The sequence below is a fragment of the Nilaparvata lugens genome, chromosome 8, assembly GCF_014356525.2.
Source record: "Nilaparvata lugens isolate BPH chromosome 8, ASM1435652v1, whole genome shotgun sequence".
NCBI classification, from domain to species: Eukaryota; Metazoa; Arthropoda; class Insecta; order Hemiptera; family Delphacidae; genus Nilaparvata; species Nilaparvata lugens.
In genome coordinates this window covers 31,219,205-31,241,826 of record NC_052511.1, presented here as the reverse complement: position 1 = coordinate 31,241,826, position 22,622 = coordinate 31,219,205, and the positions used below count along the sequence as shown (strand labels likewise).

At 35.8% G+C, this 22,622-nt stretch overlaps 1 protein-coding gene across 37 annotated transcripts in view; it reads right to left on the bottom strand.

Annotated features, from left to right (window-relative positions):
• LOC111046754 (CUGBP Elav-like family member 4) overlaps positions 1-22,622 on the bottom strand; it is a 433,104-nt gene that overhangs the window by 116,756 nt on the left and 293,726 nt on the right. The window contains exon 3 of one of the 37 annotated variants that reach the window (XM_039434495.1): positions 1,159-1,281. The exons of the other annotated variants lie outside the window; for them this stretch is intronic. The gene's annotated coding sequence lies outside the window, so the exon portion shown is untranslated. The remainder of the gene's footprint in view (positions 1-1,158; positions 1,282-22,622) is intronic. 37 annotated transcript variants of the gene reach the window in all.

Genomic DNA, 22,622 nt, shown 5'->3' with positions numbered 1-22,622 from the left:
TTATTAAAGTATGTTCTCCAACTTATGGTAAGATAATGTTATTACTGTATCGTTGATTAAATTCTAACCTTTTGAGAGGTTTAACTATTGATTGAACCCATCAAGAAAAATAATTTTCACATCATTGGGATGATATTATTGATATTGTTCCACCTTGTAGCAAGATGTGTTTATCATCTCACGTGTTTTGTTGTAACTAATCAGGGTTGCAGTTAATAAATATTCTGAGTTCCATTTTATGATTTCATTGATCATTAGGAGAGTAAATTGAATGATTTAGTTAATCATGGCACAATCTCACTTGAGATTAGACTTATCAACATTATCCATACATTTCGAAAGATTTTGCTCTAAGAAAACCAGAAGATGGACAAATTTATAAAAATAAAAATCCAGATGTTAGAGAAAATCTCTCATTCTGCTTCAGCCAAACTTTATCATTTCTATCTTCATGTATTTCCTATTCTATTTGGACAGGATTTTTGGAAATATTCTTGTTATCAAAGTTACCTGTGTTCGTCTTTTATTGCTGCTCATAACCTATCGTTAGGCAATCAATCGTACTTGGACTCTGGTTCCCTAAAAAAGTCTGTATTGTAGTGTATCAAACAATCATGTAGAATAGTTCAAGAGACATCATACCCTAATTCATCAATTTCTACTGTGTAGTTGTATCCCAGGAAATAATGTAATTAATACAATTACAAGAGCATTAGTGTTGAGTTGAATAATGTGTAGACATCCATTCGTTGTGACTGGAATTCACAATAAATAAATAATGAAATAAGTGAAAACAGAAAATAATTCGATTGATGACTAAAATTGTGTGTAGATTGAAAAACGACAAACTGACAAATTGAAAAACCACTGGAACTGTGCGTAATAATCAATCATAAACAACAATAACAAAGACATCAACAAGAATAATAATAATATAAAATAGCTCAAAACATTAACATGAAATATCGAACGATGATAATAATGAACAAAAACAACAGCACTATCTAGGCATGAACAGCCACGAACACCGATTAAATATTGCCATTAAATAACGAACGAACGAACGATCCAACCAACGACAACAAAATTAATAGAAGAGCGATTAACAACAAAATCTGCGATGCAGCGATGCAGCGGCTGCAGCACGTTTACCATTACCTTAGAACTGAGCTGCGCAGAACTAGTTGCGCACATGGGTGATGACGTCACTCGTGGAGAGCTCCTGCAACATGGTCAGGTGGGAGAGCGACGAGTGAAGAGTAAGAAGAAGAGGAAGGCAGTCTGCAAAAACAGAACATGTCACAAGCAAATCCCTGGTGAAGGTCACCGGGGGGTCTACACAGGCGAGGGGGGATTTGCTAGGAGTGCAACATTAAAAACAACACCGAAAAACCAAAACATATATACATACATTCAGTCACTGGTTTGGGCTGGCAAATTCATTTCCTACGAGTGATACACAGTGTCAGAGAAAGCTTCTATAATGTATTCTGTGTATTCCGCTGTATTCTGTAACAATGTGCAGATAATTTAAAATTGGAAAAAGGTTTCATAATTATTGGCTGATTCATTGGTATTCTCCGTCACCGTTCTAATTATTGTTGAAAAATACGCTAATTAAAAATAAATTTCATAAGGAAATTTCGTTGAAAAATAATTTAGGCTACTTGGAATGCTAGCTTGGTAAGGGTTCTTAATCCAGGAAAATTGGAATTTGATAATCGACTGATGTTGAAGAAAGTATTATCAAAGTGGCCTGATCACCTGAGTCACCTGGAAACTCAACCATCATATGCATTTTATCGACAATCCCACTCCTGATTTTTAACAATTGAAAATTTTCAAAACATCAAGATAAAAATAATCTAGCATTCAAAGAGGAAGTATATTCAAGGCGGCTCAACTGCATAATTTGATGAGAAGAAATCTCATCAAATTCTAATTTGATTGGTCCATATCGCTATTTTAATTACTTTCAACGATCGTGAACTGAGAAACGAATTAATATAAAGTATCTATCATTCAAATTGGTATTGACAAGGGGTGAATGAGGTACTATTTCTAATTAATTTTTCATCCTTTTCATGTGGTTGGAATTAAACAGAATTGCATTGCTATTCCCTGTTTATCGTATTGATTCTTTCTCCTCTTCTATCACATAATTCTCTCTGTACTGATCTCATCCCACAAAATATTCCTCTCACAGTCACCCTTTCATTCCCTCCTATCTCTTTCTCTTCAACCTATATTGAAAATATTTTGAATCATGATGAATGGCCTGGAGGGCTTGAAAATGACGTGTACAGTAGATGCTCCAATTGACAAAAAAATCGTAAAATTGCAAATCTTCAGCAAAGATCGTTGATAATTATATTTGTTCGTTGCTGTGTTGAAATGTCGCAATTTATTTATGCCCGAGTTTTACAATTTACACTGCGCTCAAATGTGATGGAGGGGGTGGTTTAGTGGAGTGACTCTGGGGAGGGGGTACAGTCATCGTTTCAACTTAATTAATTCAGAACGACGTCCGAAATTAATGATGATTGTACTGAAACTTTATCGCACTGACTAAATCAGTTTTCGGTCTCTTTTTCGTTAATTACATTCTGATTGAGCTGGCCTTCCGCTAATTGAATTATAGTCGAGTGTTGTCAACTCTAACTGTAATGGACGCATTAAAATTGTCCGACTCGTTTTAACGCGGCGATTCCTCGTGTGAGTAGCGCTGCAGGCGAGATTTCGTGCTAAAAACCATAAACAAATTGAAAAGTAACATGGATTTGAGAAGTCAGGAATCCTCAAATGGGAACGAGTGATAACAATTATCATGATGGTTAATTTCATCGATAATTAACACATAATAATTCAACTGTGTAGCGATTCATGTCTTGTTCAACAGTAATGTAATGTATTTTAAATGTCACAACTCCCTGGGCGTAAGCTAATTGTTGTTTTAATAGCTCAATTTTTTACAGTTTACAAAGTAGATTCTGAAAATATTCTGGGAGAATTTCTGCTCCCTAACCTTCGTAGAAACAGAATGGCGTTTTAACATCGAAACAAAGTAGTTTTTATAGTATGCGAATTGGTAAAATTTCCAATATGCTGCAATTTGGTTTCTACGAAGATTGGGGAGCTGAATTATTCCCTGGATATTTTTAGAGCCCACTTTGTGTAATGTGTGAAATTTATAAAAGTGCAGTGCATAAATAGGCACATAATATAAAATTAAACGTGTGCACCTCTTCCTGGGACACAGAGTATATTCTAGTGTAGAAGATCCTATGATATCGAAATATCATGTAACTTATATAACATGTTACATGAAGAATTTGATCCTCTAGTACTAGTAGCGAAGGCATAGATGACACACAGATAACAGCAATCGGTAGAGTCATCGTCATTCGTCAACATCCACCCGAAAAGGTGATTGATCAGACATTGTGGCCGGGCCGCACGTTCCATTAATTCCCCAAGAGAGTGTATTGCCCTCACCAGGCCCTTATTCATCTCTCTCCCCTTCTGCCTTGTTTGATGAGCCCCTCGCGAAAAAGCAACCCTGTAATTATCGGGCATCTTTCACAAAAGAAGCATCATCCTACTAATGAAGCCATAGTAACGATCATCTCCATTCTGATTAATAGCCGCTTATCTTATTTCTGAGGTAGAATAATAAATTCGTTGTAATTAGTACGCTAGATTGATGTTTTCTTGGCTTCTACCTTGTTTGCGTTCTTCCGGGGAAATTTACAGCTATGCCTGAACTGCTCTGAGTCTTGAATCAATGTAATAGAACTCAGGGGGCAATAACGCATTACTTTTAGTTTTCAATGCATTTTATAAGAAATTGAAACTTCAAATACGTTACAAAATCCCAAATTATTCTTAGAGTTGAGATGATACTCATTCAATATATAATTAAATAACCAGTACCATCTATTCTTTGAAGAAACAACCGGTTTCTGCCAATTATGCCATTATCAAGAATCTGATTGAGAGAGTACTAGTAAATCTATGAAAAAAGCTATCAAGTAGAATTGTGAAAATGAATGAGGAATAGAATATTTGAATATTTTCTTAGTTTTTCTCTAGACTTTTTCTAACTAAAAATATACAATCACTCTCGGTTTATCGCAGCTTGGTTTTGTATGAGAGAATTCGGTATTTTGTTTCTACTAAGGTTGTGGGGAACTAAAATTTTCCCTGAATATTTTTCGAACCTACTTTGTAAACTGTGTAAAATTTGAAAAGTTCAGTGCATGGATGAGCATTTAATATATAGTTTAACGTGCAAACATCTTCGTGGGAAGTCTTCCCATTAATATAGATTTGAATCACAAAATTATCACCTCTTCTACTACACAGAACTTCCACTGTTCAAAATTGGAACATCCACCCGATTATTTCATTGTAAATCACATACCCCACTCCAAAACTGATTGTCAAGAGCATAACTTTACTTGAAGTTATAAAATCTTGTACTTGAAGATAGCTGGAATCTTGTTATGGAAACAATATTATCGATATATGCGAGGTACTAATTTTCCCTTTACTCAACACATTGTGAAAGATTGAAAATTTCTTGATTTCGAAATCACTATCACTAGAATGTGTCTCGGTCTTTCAGTCTTAGTGTTGGGGAATTAGTGTCGGCACAAGGTTAGAGATGTGACCACCCCCTTTGTGTTTGGGTGGTGGTGGTGGTGGGTGAATGATTGTAGGGGGTGGAGGGATGAGATGCGATTCTTGCTACTAATAAAAGGCATCGAACTGCAGGTGAGGAGTGAGTGAGAGCGCGCCGTATAATAAGCATTTGCAACTCGAGAGCCCTGGCCAAGAATTTGCAATTTACTTGCTGGCTGCGGAATTTAATTTGTGCCTCTCGACGACTTGCAACACTTGAGCGACTATTACTGTTCCCTCTCACTTTCTCTCACTATCCTCCCAACCGTCATCCTTCTTTCTCTTATCCGAAGCTCTTTTTACGGCACTGTGCGTACAAGACATGTTTCATCAAACTTGAGAAATAGCCTACTTCTATTGAGCTTCACCTTTTTTAATACTTTACTGTGCCTTCATTGAGGTGTATTTGAAAATTACCTCAGCTTTTATTATACGGTACCTCTAAATAGTGTGTCCACACACACCTTATTTGATTATGGCGTTTAAAATGGATCATTCAGTTCAATAGGAGAAAACATTATTTGAAAAAAAATTCCGTGAAAGAAGGAAATTCTTTTATATTGGGATACTCTAATGATAGCTGCATTGAGTAAAGTGGACATAACTCTCCAAACATTAAAAAATCATATAAAAATGGTCATTCCATTCTAAAATCCACTCTATACTTAATAATCAAATAGCCAGATTGAACTGGGTGACAATAATCTATTGCAATAAATCCTTGAACTGAGAATATTATTGAAAAGTTATAAATAATCATAGATCGTTCTTATTCTCCTATATTTTTATATCATTGCTCAACATACATGATTCTTATTTGCATGACTTTTATATTATGATCACCTTATTAAGTTGTATGAAAAAAAAACAATATTTTCACTATTCTTTGTAAATCTTTGAGAAGATTAGAGTTATCAAATGCTATGGTACTTCTGAACCCTTATACAGTGGCTAGTTGTACTTGTTAAATGAGAGGGAGTATGGGTCTAATTTCAGCCCTTAGTTTTCTTGCTTGACTTCCCAATAATATGAAGGGCGATCTACTTGCAGATTCTCCACCTCAAAAGCTGCTTAGCATTCCTTTCAGTCGTTCCCCAATTCAGAATCTTATTTTTTATATTTTCTTACACCCTTTTGCTTTAATTCAGTCGTTCCTGCGACTGAAAGACACAATATACAAAATAAATGATCAATTTAGTTTTTCTTTGATCAGATTCATAGACATAAGGACGTCCCTACATGAATTAATTGCTGAATAGTGGTTTGGTTTTGAATCTATTCGTCCTATATCGACAGTATTTATATCCTATTAATTGTTTATTGTTTCACTCTTGTTCTTTAATGAATATAAAAAACTGATCTTTAATGAACAGGATACACTATCCATGATGATAATAGATGATATCCATCGAATTCATTTGCCGAAAAAAATGAAATTCAAACAATACATCTATCCAATAAGTTATATGAAACTTCATTGAAAGTAGCACCAAAGGTATGAGAGTTAGTATTCTCAACTACTGGATAAAAGGTAATATTGAACGTCTAGTGACATTATTGATAGAGTGCAGAGATTATTGATGATATAAACACCAAAAGAACTCTCTACGTGACGTATTCAATTCAGTATTCGATTCAATTCAATTCGTATTCAATACGTGACGAATTCAGTTTCTAGTCGAGACGCCGATGAGTGAACATCGTTATCGGTTCGCTCTAGCCTAGGTCTCCAGCCTGGCGTGCCGGTCGTTGTAATACGTTATCATGTACTCATATAACGAGTGTTTATACTAAAAGTTGAATCGTGATCTATTTTTTATTATTATTAAGCGTGTATAGTGGTCAGTGACTATCAGAATATACAAACAACTTCTACGATGGGGTCTTGTTCCAAGTGTGCAAACAAAATCAAACATCAAAAAGATAGGCTTACGTGCTCAACCTGTAAATCAACTTTCCATATAAAATGTGTTAAAGTTGACTTCACGAAACTCGATAAGGATACGTGGAAATGCAACTCTTGTTTGGGTGAAGACTCGTCTGATTCCAACCACAGTGATTCGCCGTTATCACAATCTAAAGACGCAATCCTTGCGTCCATAGCCAGTATGCGGACAAACATGGAAAAGCAGATTGGTGGAGTGGCCACTAATGTAACTGACATTAAGAATGAACTAGTAGGTGTCAATAGCGCTATCACCAAAATGCAGGACACTCTCGCACTGCTTGCATCTGATAATGAATCACATAAGTCGGAGTTTTTGAAAATTAGGGAAGAAAATGACAAGCTGAAAAAGACAGTTCATCTTCTTGATGACAAAATCAAAGATATGGAACAGTTCAGCAGAAAAGACAACATAGAAATTACAGGTGTTCCGTACAACCGAGGTGAAGATTTGTATGGTTTGTTGGACAGAATCGCTGCCGTTATTGATGTCAACTACAACATAAACTTTATTTCAACCGTGCACCGATTAGGCGTGACTAACGAACGTCCCAATCCACCTATAATTGTCAAGTTCATATCTAGAGACTACAAGTCTTCGTGGATAGGAGCTGCACGGGCCAATCGCAAGAAACTGACAGCTGCTTCGCTATCCATCAACTGGCCCCCAACCTCTGTGTACGTCAACGAGCATCTTTCCCCAATCAACAAATTCATCCTGGGAAACGCGAAACGTCTCGTCCGCGAGAAAAAACTTGTAGCTGCATGGACAAGGGATTGCAGAATATACGTCAAGAAGTCTGCAGAGTCCGGAGCACCAATCACGCTGATCAAAACTATTCAGCAGATGGAGAACTTCACGACAGATGAGTCGGTCAACGTCAGCGTCGACGCCTCGGGCTGAGGATGAGTACATATAATTTCTATACAATTAAACTGGGACTGGACTTTGGATTATGTTAAACTCTCACCTAAGATAAGGACTCTATTTGTTTTTTTTTCATCCTTCAAGTTATGAACTCAAATATCTAGGTTTTATCTGATAGTCTAATTATTATATATATATATATATATATATATTATATATATATATATATATATATATATATATATATATTCTAATATCTATAATCATCTTAATATCTTCAACTCTATGACATTTTTTATAACAAAATAGAAGTGAATCACCCAGTTTTTAGGCTACACTATAAGTACATTGATATAGAAAAGCTACTTTTGAATGAAGAGAGTTGTTTCTACTTAGTTGTTGCGACTACTAAATAGCGGCAATCTGAGAATCGTAGATTGGAGAAGATATGGAACCAGACGTGGTTTGTTTTTCCGAACTTGAATTTACTAAAATATACGATATTATGATCTTATAAGGGACCTTCAATTTTCCAATGTTCGCAATATTCACACAATTCTAGGTCATAGTAATTGCATTATTGTCGATATTCCTCTTTATACTATCATCAAGAAGTGTAGCGCCAACTATCTATGGCAGACAGATACAATATTTATATCAATCTCTCATGAATAGTTTCCCACGTTCCTACAGTAGAATTACTCAAAGTAATTCTGAGCCCAGTAGGCAATTTAGCTTCAATAATACAAATACAGCATATGCAGCTTATATGTAATATATATATATATAATATATATATATATATATATATATATATATATATATATTATATATATATATATATATTCATATGTAGCCTGCAGTTAAACGCTCTCACACTGCTGTTATATAGTTGGTGACTTGATTATAAAACGCTTAGTTAGGATGTAAATATCATATCATTGTGTGAATGAATGAATAGCAATGTAAGCACTTACTGGTGCTACCACAGCTCAATTACGATTACTAAGCTTACTGTGTTTTACCAATATTGTAGGTTCAAATTCCACAAATGGATGAATTAATAACCATGAATAATATCGTAATGCCATTAGTTTCTGATAGGCTATACATTTTTTTTTCTATGCCACACATATATAATACCAAACTTGTCTTAAACTTATGCATCGTAAATTTGTTTATCTTAACATAGGTCATAGCTGAAATTATGATTGTTTACGTTGTTATGAATAGGTAAACATTTTATTTTAATTATTTTATTCACAATCACAATCATAATTAAAATATGATTGGGAAAAGACAACAGGCATAGCCCAAAACTGTCTTCTCCCAAATTTTTTACAAATAAAAGTCTCCAAAAAGGAGGTTAGATTCCACTTTTCACTTCAAAAAGTCCAATTTACACTTCAAAACTAATGCCTAAACTAAAAATTTTAAATTTTGATATTTTAAAACTAATTAACATAGTCGAACTTAGTCTCTGTTGTGCAATGCATCTTGCATTGCACCTTGAAATTGCTTCAGAGTCAAGTTTGCAATCTGTGCTTGGGCTTTATTTTATCAGACCGCTGACCTATTCAAGCCTTCACTCTATTTTGTTCAACATAATTTTCTTTTCATCTATGGGTTATTGTCATCTAAAAGAAAAACATAAAAATAGTAGTAACGCTTTTCTTCCTCTCCTGCTTTAACATGTTAAATTAGTGAAACGAAATAGTTACATTTTTACTATAATAATTACTATAAATAACGGCTGTCACGTTGGGATGCTGATCATAAGGCACTAGAAGGTGGATGATAAGAGAATCGTTTGATGAACTTGATGTATCTCTAATAAGATGCACAGAGTGTGCTGATATATTTGACTTTCATGGTAAATTTAGTAGTATAGATTCTATGGGAAACGGCAGTGGCATGGGCTTCTCGGTCATTCATCAGAACATATGTAGTTATAGACGTAACTTTGACGAATTTTTAACAGTATTACAGGGATTAGGGCATAAGTTTAACTGCATAATATTAACTGAGGCATGGCTTAACGACGACAGCCATCCAATTAACATTTCAGGTTACCATTCTTTTAGATCATTCAATAATCTGAACCAGAGCGATGGGTTGGTGGTCTACATCGATGAAGGACTTCCAGTCACTTGCAATGAACTGGTACTGGGCGGTCTGGCTACCTGTCTCTCTCTCACCTTTACCTGGGCGGGGGCGGCATGCGAAATTCTAGCTGTCTACCGCAGCCCCAGCACTAATCTAACTACATTCATGAACGCGTTAAACGTATATTGCAATGAACAATCGCCAGGTGTCGTCCGAATTCTGGCAGGTGATTTCAATTGCGATACGTTGAATGTTGCCCCTGGCTCTGTTGAGGAGCATTATATCGATATTTTGAGTGACGCAGGATTTGTGCCCTGTATTGACAAGGTTACACGGCCGGCCAGCGGAACCTGTATTGACCACTTTTTTGTCAAGCTTCCGCGTTTCTTCAATGCATCTTCTGTTATTCTGCAGTCCTCGGTTACCGATCACTATGCTATTTGCTTGAATATATTATCGACAAAAACTCATAAGCCGCCTAATACAGATAGAGTCATTATTAAAACAGACTGGAAAAAGGTGAGGAACACACTTTCTAGTCACAATTGGAATAGAGTCATTGAACAAAACAACGTTGACAATGCAACAGATATTTTCATTGAATCGGTACAAAACATAATTGCCGAAAAATCACATGAAGTAAAAGTTTCATCTAGAAATACTCAACTCAAACCATGGATAACTGCTGGACTAGTAAATTCTATTCGACATCGTGATAAACTCAGAAAAAAACTCAATAGACAACCATTTAACTATCTCCTTAGAAATGAGTTTACTCAATATAGAAATATGCTACATTCAGCAATCAAGCGAGCCAAGTATAACTATTACAAAAACAAAGTTGAAGAAGCGACTGGTAACCCTAGAAAATTTTGGTCGGTTATAAACGAAATCTCAGGTCGTATAGATAATAGTAAATCATTCCCCGTTAGTGCATTCTCCCGCCCTGGTGAAGTCATCGACTCTCAAAAAACTAAAGAAATTGCCAACCAATTTAATCAATATTTTGCCAAAGTTGGGACAAACCTAGCAAATTCTATAATAACCCAGGATGCACCAGTAGTGAGAGATGATGAACATGCTGCGGACTCTGAATTTCAACTGCAACCGGTCTCAAGGCAGGAATTGGAGGAGGTAGTGAAGAGTTTGAAAGGGCGATCAGCTCCAGGTTGTGATGGAATCCCTACTAGAGTGATTAAAAACAATATTGACATATTAATACATCCTATCCTACATATAGTCAATTTAAGCATTCTGGTTGGACACTTTCCTTGCGCTCTCAAAACAGCCAGAGTAATACCTATTTATAAATCAGGCCCCAAAGGCATATTCTCCAATTACAGACCTATTTCTTTGTTGGCAACATTATCTAAAATAATCGAAAAGTGTATAAAAATACAACTGACTAAGTATTTAAACGAGTACAATCTCATCTCCAACTCACAGTATGGTTTTCAAAAGTCCAAAAATACATCTGATACTCTTTTCAATATGTCTAGGGCTATCTCAAGTAGTATTAAATCAAGAAGAAAAGTACTGATAACCTTTTTGGACTTGGCAAAAGCCTTTGATACAGTTGACAGGAGAATTTTAATAAAAAAACTTGTATCATTGGGGATAAAAAATATCTCTCTCCGATGGTTTAAGAGTTACTTTCACAATCGACAGCAATCAGTTTGCATAAATGGTGAAAATAGTGATAAAGAGAATGTTGAGTATGGGGTAGTCCAGGGAAGCACCCTTGGGCCACTGCTATTCCTAATCTATATCAACAATCTGTCAAAATTAGTAGTTGAAGGTGAGTTGTATCTGTTTGCTGATGACACAGCACTAGTGTCTACTGGGAGCACTTGGGAGGAGGCCTACATGAGTGCTTCAATTGATTTGTCAAAAATAAAGAACTGGTTTGATCACAATAGCCTTACAGTAAATGTGGAAAAAACGAAGTTTATGCCAATAGTTACAAGAAATCAAGCTGATCCAGGCTCTCTAATACTAACGATGCATTCTTGTAATAATCCCAGGTCTGCTGGATGTAATTGTAGTATGATTGAGCGCGTTGATCATTACAAATACCTGGGCGTTGTCTTGGATTCCAAGATGAGTTGGGTACAACATGTCCAGTGTGCTAAGAATAGGCTCAGAAAGCTGCTTCACGCATTTTCAGAGCTTAGTAATGTTCTGAGTGTGGATCAGTGCAAAGTAGTTTACTTTGCCTATGTCCAATCTATAATACTATATGGAATTCTAGCTTGGGGAGGGGCTTCCTCCTCAGTCATTGAGCTTCTCGCAGTCACCCAAAGATCAATTATAAAAACAATTTTAAAGAGAGACTTTAGATACCCAACAAGACAATTGTTTATCGAATTTCCCGTACTGAATGTTAGACAACTTTTTATTAAATCCTTGTTGATCCACATAAAAAAATACAAAACTGAACTTTTGGGAGAAACAGTTAACCATAGGTACTCAACTCGCCACAGATCCAATTACAGCTTTGAGATACCTCAGCTGACTCACGGCTCTGAATTGACAAATCCTTCATACCTGGCCCATGTCTTGTACAGAAATGTGCCAGGGGTGATTAGGGAAGCAGAGGCATTTAGTTTGGTAGTGTTTAGGAAGAGGGTGGACAGGTGGCTGTACCAGATTGGTTGGGAAGCTTCAGAAGAACTACTCCAATCTCGTTATGCTTGGTGACCAACACGACTTCAAGGTTTCCAGACAATTGATTGGTATTTATTTTATCATTGATATAACCGATTTGACTGTTTTGCCTTTCTGGTTTATGCTTTTTTTTTTCATTCTCTCTTCTGAGAATTTCTGGAATCCCTGCCACTGCGGTCTTCAAAAAAATATTGTTATTTCTTCTTTATTTATTCTTTTATCAATCAAGGTATTAAGTATACTTATTCCTACATACATATTCCTACATACTCATTCTTAAATATACATCAGCACATATATTATCTATTTTGTAATCAGAATATTAATAATACATCCATAATATAAGTGTATTCTCTATTATTTACTTCTATGAGCAGATTAAGCTTATTATGTATAAAGTGGAACTCCCCCCTACACACAGATGGATAGTCTAGTAGGGGGATTCCAAAATATGTTGTATATTGTATTTCTTATTCGTGTATTATGTTTTTGGAAATAAACTGAATTGAATTGAATTGAATTGAACTCTAAAAAAAAAAAAAAATAATTAATTTTGACTTTAATAAATCACGAAAAATAATCAATTAAACAGTAAGCAACGGAGTAATGAATGCTATCACCGCGTACCAAGAACTAATCCGTTTAACCGGCCGTTAGATTGTACTTTTTTGCCTCCACCTTTGCGCCTCACTTATTAGAGTTTAATTAGTTGGAAAAAATCTTTTATTTTTCCCTCTCTTCCTCCAGCCTTCGGCAACCCAACACAAAACACCTCAACAGAAGTTGCTGGCAGAGAATCTCTCCAGCCAGGAGCATTGCATAATTACTCTTTAAAATGTTCTTCTAACTTTTCGTATCAAACTTCTTCCTACTTCCTCCTCCATGGCTTTCTGTGAAGGGAATGGTTTGTTGGAAACTTTGTTCAGAGATACTCTTCGTCGTCTTCCAACTTTCTTTCTCCCTCCTCGCCCCTCGCCATCACCCACCTTTTCACTCGACACGCTTTTCATTCCTCCTTGAATAGTTTCTCTAGGTTTTCAACAAATTCGAATACCGATGCAGAGGGAACGAACAACTACGCAAGTTGAGCGATGACTTTATATTCGACACAGGCACAGATACCGGTCCAGTTCAAATTATAGAGTCCAGGTAATTCCTTGACTGTACCTCAACCAATTTTCGATTGTCAATATAAGAACTATTTCCAAGTTTACCAGTTGATTGAAAATTATGCGATCAAAATGTGAGAACACGCAATTCGATGTGGAATTTAATCGAACTCATTGAAACGTATATATTCAGGGCTACTTAATTTTTCATTCGTAAAATAATACCATAGTACCCCCATAGTACCCTTTTGAATAATTTCAAGGACATCACTCCAGTGTCAAGTTATAAGAAGATCTTATATGCGTTATTTTGTAGCTAATATTTTTCTCAAATTCAAGAGATTGTTAAAGAGCAGGTCTTTAATATTCAATTCAATCACATTTTTGAGGTACACAGAGATTTCAACTTTGAATCAATCACTCTTCCATGTGCAAGATTAAATATAAATTACAATTAAAATTAAAATATTTGATTAGAAATATTTGGCACTGTTAATTGCAATTAATCAACTATTGTTTTTTCAGAAAAAGTTGAGAAGGAGGAAGCGGATGGAATGATCCTGGTTGAATGAATGACTACAATGTCGAAATAATTGAATTGAAACTCTCAACGATGACAAGATAAAATGATACAACATATGAAATATAATACACTGAAAAAATATAGAAGTCAATAGATAAGCTCAGGAGGGTTAACCCTCTCTAGAAGAACAAACTCAACCAGTTCAGATAATCTAGGCTTAATAGTTGAAATCAGGTTTCAGTTGGCTCGAAAGCAGTTGGAACTAGGCTTGTAAAGAACGGGAGATTAGGCTTATCCGCTCAGTTCATACATCTCTATAACACACAAAAGACTTGAAATAAAATAGTTTAATGACTCGGGGAGTCGAAGAACCAATCAAGATCAGGCACATTAAGACCTCGACTTCACATAAAAAGCCAGAAAATCGTTAAACATTCTTGATCGACTCCTTTCACGGAAGAGTAGGGCTTTTGAATGTTGCTTCCTCTTTGTATTCCGATAGTATAATTGAAAAGTCTCACGACCTTTTATATTTCATTATAGATGAACAAAGAAATAAACGCTATCTGGCAAGTTGAATTTTACGATCCAACTTTTACAGCCTTCTCCACACTTACTAATACAAGTGCAGGCAGCAATCAAATTATAAGCGAGACCAATGAAACCCCTCTTTCATACGGGTAACAGCGGAAAAACTACCTGAAAGATACATTACGATGATAAAAATGAGTTGGAATATTTCTAGGGTCATTAAAGTTTTGTTGAAAGTTGAACTGCGCTGTGAATAATGAAGTAGCCCTTTGTTTTTCCGTTCAAATTTCATTACAGAGTTGATCTTTGTGACAAGTGAATGAATAATAATCTCTCCAAGAATTGTTCGCCAGCATTATTAATGATCAATGAAAACTATTTTTCACACTTCAATTGTCAAGAGCCAAGAGCACTACTGCAAGAACTGGTCACAGTCACAGGCTTTGTTAACATAAAAGAAAAGAGCCAACCGTTCAAAAGTTAGATTCTTTCTTTTTATTATTAATTAGGGAAATTTTCTTACGCCTGTGTATGATAATCATCGTCAGGATGAGGAGATGCTGTCTCAGTCAAACATTAAACTTTCTTTTTCTCTCTTTTCAACCTACTCTCTTCCTACTCATTTCTCTTTCTTCCTGCCTGTATTCCTCTCCTAAAACATTTCCCTTCTCTTCTAGAATCTCTCACTCTCTTTCTCACCCTAGTCCAGCCCGATCCTCACTCCATCCCCTTTCTAAGCACAGCCCTAATGAACGTGCCAGTGTTCTTCAAGGAAACTTTCTTGCCCCTTCCCGTTCTTAATTTTAGATTCTCACCCCTCCCCTCCCCACCATTTATCAACCCTATAATGACCGCAAGCAATCTACTGCCTGGATTAGGAAGGCGTAAAGCCAATGAATATAAACAAAACAGACAAAGGATGATGTCCCGTAGAGGAAGTACAAGAAGAAAGTGAAGAAGGAGAGGAAAATGTTGAAGGTGAAGTGAGACAGGCGAAGATAGATGAAATTAAATTTTCAAAACGTTGGCTCGGTGTGAAAGGTCGTTTCATTAATAGCTGCTCAAATGAAGAGAGATTTGATTTATTTCCGGATTAAAAGTTTTTCGCGTTTAAAGAAATTAGTCAAGATACAATGGAAGAGACTGCTCAATGGCTGCTGGGGGAAGAGGTCTCTTCAGTTCTCCTAATTGTTCATCAACAAATACCTGCTGATCGGAAATTCTTGAAACTTTGATATGTCTAAAGGAAACCATCCATTGAAGTCATTGTTTATCTGACTTCAAAATAATCACTGCACATTATCAACAAAGTTGGCAACATTATCTTTGAGTTTTTTTATCTTCATGGAATTATTTTCATTAATCAGAGCTGTGTGTTTGACACAACTGGAATGGAACCAAATCTTTTTCTTATACAACTCGATTGAATTCATGATTTTTCTACAACGTCATTGGTGAACGATTTTTTATTATAAATCTGTTCTTTAATCATTATTTGTCATTCAATAATAAAGGGTAGTATTAATTGAAATGCTTTCTAAGTAGCTTCGAGTTTACAGTATATATATCTAGTAGATTGTGATTGATAAAAGTCAATTGACAACACAAACCCATATCGCGGATTATAATGTTCGCTATAGAAATAGAGTTCAGTTACATAGACCTAGGCTTGAGCATAACAGAAGATTTTTCAGATATGTAGGTGGTAAGCTTTACAATGCCTTGCAACCTGACTCACAGGAGTGTCAATATAGCCAAATAGTAAAGACCAGATTGAAAAAATTCATTGTTGCGATTGATGATACGCAATTGTTTCTATGAAGGTTTTCATGCTCGAAAGTTGATATTTTGTTTTTCATGTTTGATTTAGTTTTTCATGGTTGGGAATTTGAATTATTCATGTAATTATATTTTTAAATTTTTTTCTCTTGATTCTTTTTTGAAATTTTTTAGTTTTTTAAGATTTTGTATACTAATAATGTAAGACTATATATTCCTTCTTTCATTTTTTTCTATCTTTTGTTTGATCATTTTCTATTGTGATTGAATATACGAAGAAGGGTCCCACACAGGATTACCTTTGGGGCTTCATTTAGACTATAATGATAAACATGTATTGTGCTTGCGTGGATGTTTGCTACACCAGTTATGTTATTTTATTTCAATTTGTTCGTACAATGTTTGTTTTTGGTCGAATAAATTATTATTAGTATATCAGTATATTACAGTGTATATATATATATATATATATATATATCTTGAATTGAATCTTGATGATATATTGAGTATTATATGATGCAATCGTGAAATATATAGTAATCGAGGAAAATATTTTTCTTGTAAAACTAAGAAACAGTCTCTCTTATATTTGAAACTTTCCTATGGCAAGGAAATCCAGCCTATCCCCGATTTGCAAAGAAAATCCTAGTGATCTCCACAATTTCCATCTCACCGAACAGGAACAGGGATCCCCTCCATTGTACTTTCTCCTCCGCCTTTTTTCGGACTCGAATTTGCATTCTTGACTGGCTGCGAGTTCATTGAAGCTTGCAATGCTCACCCACCAACTTCCTTATCCTTTCTCTTCTTCAAACTGAAATCTGTAGTCTTTCACTGTATTAAGAGAAAGAACTGTTAATATTGTCTCAATTCAAATTGTCTCCGCCCTCTTTGCCATCTCAAAAGAAACAGTCAAATTGAAAAGCGACCCTTCTCACTCTTTTTTTAGCCAAATAACTGAAATTAGAGATTGAAGGAAAGAGTTTCTTCTTTGTTTCGGGATGCTTTGTCGCAGCTTGGTGGATTCTAGACTGCTGAGAGGAACAGATTCACTACTGAGGATCGCTATTTCATAAATACCTATAACCTATGAATTTCATTGAGTGAATTATAACTGAGTTGTTATCCGTTTCTCAAGAATATACAACTATGTTTTGATGGTTCACTAAATTTGAATCGATAAAACACTAACTTACTATTTTTGTAATAATTCGAATGCATACTTTTGTTAATAGATTCCTTCATTCAATAACATGGAGATTAACGATGGGATAAGTTAACATGGTACAGAATATAAGAGGGCTACAGTTGATAGAATGAGAGAAAGGGATCCATGAAAAAATTAGAAATAACTAATTTTCAGAGAGAATAAGACATTCAGGGAGACTGTGTTGAACATGAACATTGAACCAGTTATAGATTGTATCAATTGACTGGATTAATACATTGAATCAGTGAACAAGGAAATCAACGAAACAAGGAAACTATTTGGAGATAAAATTTTGAGTTGGTGAGATGGATGATCTATATAATCTTAATAAATGATTAGTATTGAAGAGTAAAAATCATGAGTTTAAAAATAAGTGAGTGAGGGAGGTAGAGTTGATTAGAGAGAGGAGTAGTGGGTTGGGTGAACATAGTAGTAGGATACAGCAGAGCTTAGCAATAAAATAAAAGCATCATAACCAAGTCCCTGCAAGGCATTGCGAAATCAATTTAGGCTGTACAACTCCATTTTCGATTACGTAAACTATCAACACTCACATGACGTCATAATCATACGTGACGCACACACACATACAATGGAAAACGTGACAAAATGGATGGGGAAAGGGGAGGGGGAGACAATAGGGTGCCGATGTTGTTTTCTGATAATGAAAATGAAATATTAGGTTAGGCGGAAAAAATACGAGCTCGTTGAGCTATTGCAATGGGTGGAAGGGTGGGGGGGTTTGGTAAAGGGTGGACTGGACATGGTTAGGACAGTAAAGGGTGGTTGGGCAAAAGGTTTTGTTTGTCTGTTGTCCGTTTCAACAAAAAAGCCCATTCATTCTATCAGCTGGATACATCTTTCTCCCACTCTCACACGCCCGGACACGCGATCTACACACGCTGCACACTGAGAGAAAGAGATGAAAAGTGCGAGAAGGTACAAGATGATAGAGGAGAGATAGATTGATGGTTGAAAAAGAGGGTAGGAAAAGTACAGAGTGTGAAAGAGTAATGGAGTGAGTGAGTATGAGAGACTAAAAAGAGAGAAATGGGAGAGAGTCGAAATTGTGAGAGCTTGGACAGACAACAACAATACGCGCCAGCAACAGAGTAGACACAAACATTAATGTGTAATTCCATTTTCATACAGTTCTGTGAATTTCAATTCGTATATCTTCATTAAATCAACATCAAAACTGCGTTCATTTTTGGAGAGTAGAGTTTATTCACAAAGTGAGCTTGTTGGTACTCTTTGAAGACGTTTATATAGTGAAGTATCACAATATTAAGAGTCCACAGAAATTAAATGATAATGATTTCATGATAATTCATTCCTCAGTGGAGATTCTCTACAGAGATTAAGAAGATGATCACGGATCTGAAAAGGAAAAGGATTTATTCCAAACTGAAGATAATTCTGAATTTATTCGATGTTATTTATTAGTATCATTCCACAAGATTCAATGGTTTCATGCCATAATTGATGAAACAATAAGAATTTATTTATTTTCATATACGTGCTCTTCCAAGTGATTCTGTTTAGTGACAAATGCATAATATATTGTGCTGTTTAATTTTTCAATCCATTCATTTGAACAAATAATTATTTTGATGAATATCATGGATTACAATGATAATATCACAGTAACAATAATTTGTAATCAACATACTTATTTGTTCAAACATTATTATTTTGTTCATCATTATTGGTCAATCATTGAAGAACCAGTTTCTAGATTTCCTCTTGACGAAGTATAACTAGAATTATCATATTTATCATCGGTTAGTGTTGGGCATTATGAAATTTCGAAGCAACTATGATTATGATTCATGAAAAAAATTGACAATCAATTATTACCAATCATAAAGAGAGATAGGGGCACTATCTCGTCGAAGACTACAATGATTATACGGTGGGAGGAACAGTCGTAATATAAAAACTCAACACATTCAAATCAGTTTTCCAATTAGCTGTGTATTATAATTGTGGGAAAAACCACACGCCTTAACATCTGCTAGGAGCTTCCACCACAATCCCTCCAATCTGCCGAATAATTGTGAACCAAACAGCTCCCGGCGCTGCTGGGAATTATGGAGAACTCGTTTGACCCGGCAAGAGAGAGAGAGAGAGAGAGAGAAAGTTCAAAGAAACCGCGACGCTCCTTGTCTGAGCCCCTTAAATTACTTGCGAGGCGAGAATCCACGTACCCCTCAACAATACAACAATAATAATTCATCTTGCGCGGGGGAATAGTATTGTTGGTAGGAGGGTGAGAGGAGGAGGCCTTCCACTATCAATACAAAGGCGTGAATTTCCCCCTAACACCCGAATATCCATCCTGTTTAACACCCTTTCCCCCATTCCTAGTTGCTTCTACAACCGCAAGAAACACAATCATATCTAATAACTGAAACCCAGTGTGAACAATCGGCAGTGATTACAACTGAGCTTTACCCACTTTCCCTCTCACACTATCTCTTATCTAACTTATATCTCCCTCTTTCTGTCTTTAACTCCACATTCCTCCTTCCTAGTTCTGTCCTCATCAATTTATTTCCTCCTCTCTCTCACACACACGCCTAAACTTAAATTCCGTCTCAATCTACATCCTTCTTGTATCTCCCCTTACCTTGGAAGAGCGCCCTTAAACACGAGAAATTGTACTACGAACATATCCTGTTAATGTGAGATTTGTCACGTGGAAATATTGAGTGTGAAGTTAATCGTAGGGGAATTTCCATGTGTGGGGAGGTTGTAATCCAGGATATGAATGTTCGATTATTTGTGAAATTGAATTATTTGACAATTGTGAATTGATTAAGATGTTTTTAGAAAAATTCTTGAGTCAATTACCTGGCAACAGCTTTCCTTGTAATTATAGGAGGATCTGAAGCTGAACAGACTGTGGAAATTGAATATTCTATTGTTCGGTTCCTTTGCTCGATTTCTGTTCCATCACTAGGGACCGGTTATCGGCTATTCGTGAACATCACATATTTATATAGAACTTCATACATATTAGATGATGCATCAACATCTTCCATCAAATGTATCCTATCCAGCTATATGTATGAAGGAAGACCAGGTTGGAGAAAGTTGAAGCAAATATTTTGTGATAACGCAGGTTGAATTTAGTTGGAATTTTGAGTTTCAGCTACGATGCGATTGATTATGATTCTTTTACCACTGTAAGAGGACTGATAAAATTAGCTATGTAGGTAGCAAAGAAGGTCCAAAATATATCAGCATCGAATGGATGAGACTAAAGATGCTGCAGGCTCGTTAGGCAGCAAATTAGAAGATGCCTTTACAGGCTTAGTATAATGAGGAGGAGCCTGGACATATAAAGAGATGGATTACAGTCATTTCTTCCTGATTTTTTCTTTTTTCCCCTGGGACAACGCAACAAAGGATTTGTCCAGCGAATCGTGAAGACTCACCGGACAGTAGATAAGAGCATCCGTCTAACGAGGTTCTCGCGTGACGTTGGCCAAAAATCTTCTTCTGTCTTTCTTCTTCCTTCTCTGTCTACTCATCCTTCTTTTCTATTCCTCCTACGACAACTCCATATTCTCCATCTGTTTACTTATCTCTTCCTCCTCCTTGGAGGGAGGAATGATAAGAGTGAAGACTGAGTAGTGACGGTTTCCGTGTTCGGAATGGCCTTCACTTTTGCCAACCCTCTCTTTTCCACCCTCTTCATCACTCTCAGTTCCCTTCAGACTCATTTCGGTGATAATAGTGAAGCGTTCAAGATTAAAAAAAGTTTCATCACCTTGAGAGGGGTGCAGTGTCAGAATTATATGCTTGTTCAAGTTACATTTCGATCTTCCAACAACTTTCGAAATATATTTTCCAATAAGTCAAAGTCAGAGACTAGATAGGCTATTGCTCAATGACTCTCAAATATTATTCTTTTACTATTCTTTCTTTTTTGTTTTATAGTGATTGTTATTGCTGAATGTATGTATTATTTTTTTAATTTGTATCATACTTGAATGTGTATGTGTTGAATAAATAAATAAAATTGAAATTGAAATTATTTGTTCAATTTTGTTGAATGATAATTATTAAAATAATATCTTAGAATTGTACGCCTATAACTTAACGTTGATAATTTACAAGAATCACTCATTGTTTTCTTATAATACAGAAACAGTATATTAAATCTTGTTTTACTAACTCTACCTATGTTTGCATGTTTAGTACTCACTAATTAAAACATTAGTGTATTCGTTTCTTCATTAAATTTGGAGAAATTGTTCCTTAAAAAGGAACAGGAATATGTTTCACAGGAGAGTATATATGATAATACACTAACATAAATTTAGGGTTTGTGAAAGTAAAATGTAAAACAACTACGTTCGACACCGTTTTCATTAAAGGAGTTGATAGTAAAATTTTGTTGTTCAAATAATCCTAGCCAATAACCTAATTATTACTCAATAATTATTGGAATCTTCATGACTGAATCTTTCTCCTGGAAAGAAATTGGAGCTTATGTTATGAATCCATTCATCGACAAACATCCATCAATTTTCTGATAAAATTTTATCTGTGACTGTTTCAACATGATCGAAGGTGGAAAAAGTTTGTTTTAATAACAGGTGGAAACAAGTTCATCATAACATAAAACTCAATCATCAGAACATCAATGAAGATGCCAATTTCTATTACTGAGAATAATTCAGTGGACAACACCAAGGGCTTGAAACTGACCGTTGATAGTAGCAAAAAATCGTATTAAGATTTACGACAACGTGAACAAAATGCACAGCTGAGTCGCTCCGATGCAAATTGGTGTAGTATACACGTGCTCGAAACTCCAACCCTAATTTTTGGTTTCTTCTCCTCTCTTTCACTCGCTCTATCGCCCCATCTCTTTCTCTTACAATTACCTCCTTCTCCTCCATCTCATACAATTGCCCTCTCCTGCAATAGTACTCTGCTTCCTCCTATAATTTCTCTCCATCTCTATCTCTCTCACTCACCACCCAGGAACATGATTCGAGTACAACTTGGAGGGTTCTCGAATGCAGAATTCAAGTTCACCACATCACGGTCATACGAGCACCACAAGGACATGCATCTCGTGGCAGAAGGGGGAAGTTCGGACAATGCCAACAGCTGTAGCAGAAAAAACAGCTGACGCGCAAGCGTGCTTGGCTTGAATGAACCAGCAACTCAACTGCTATACT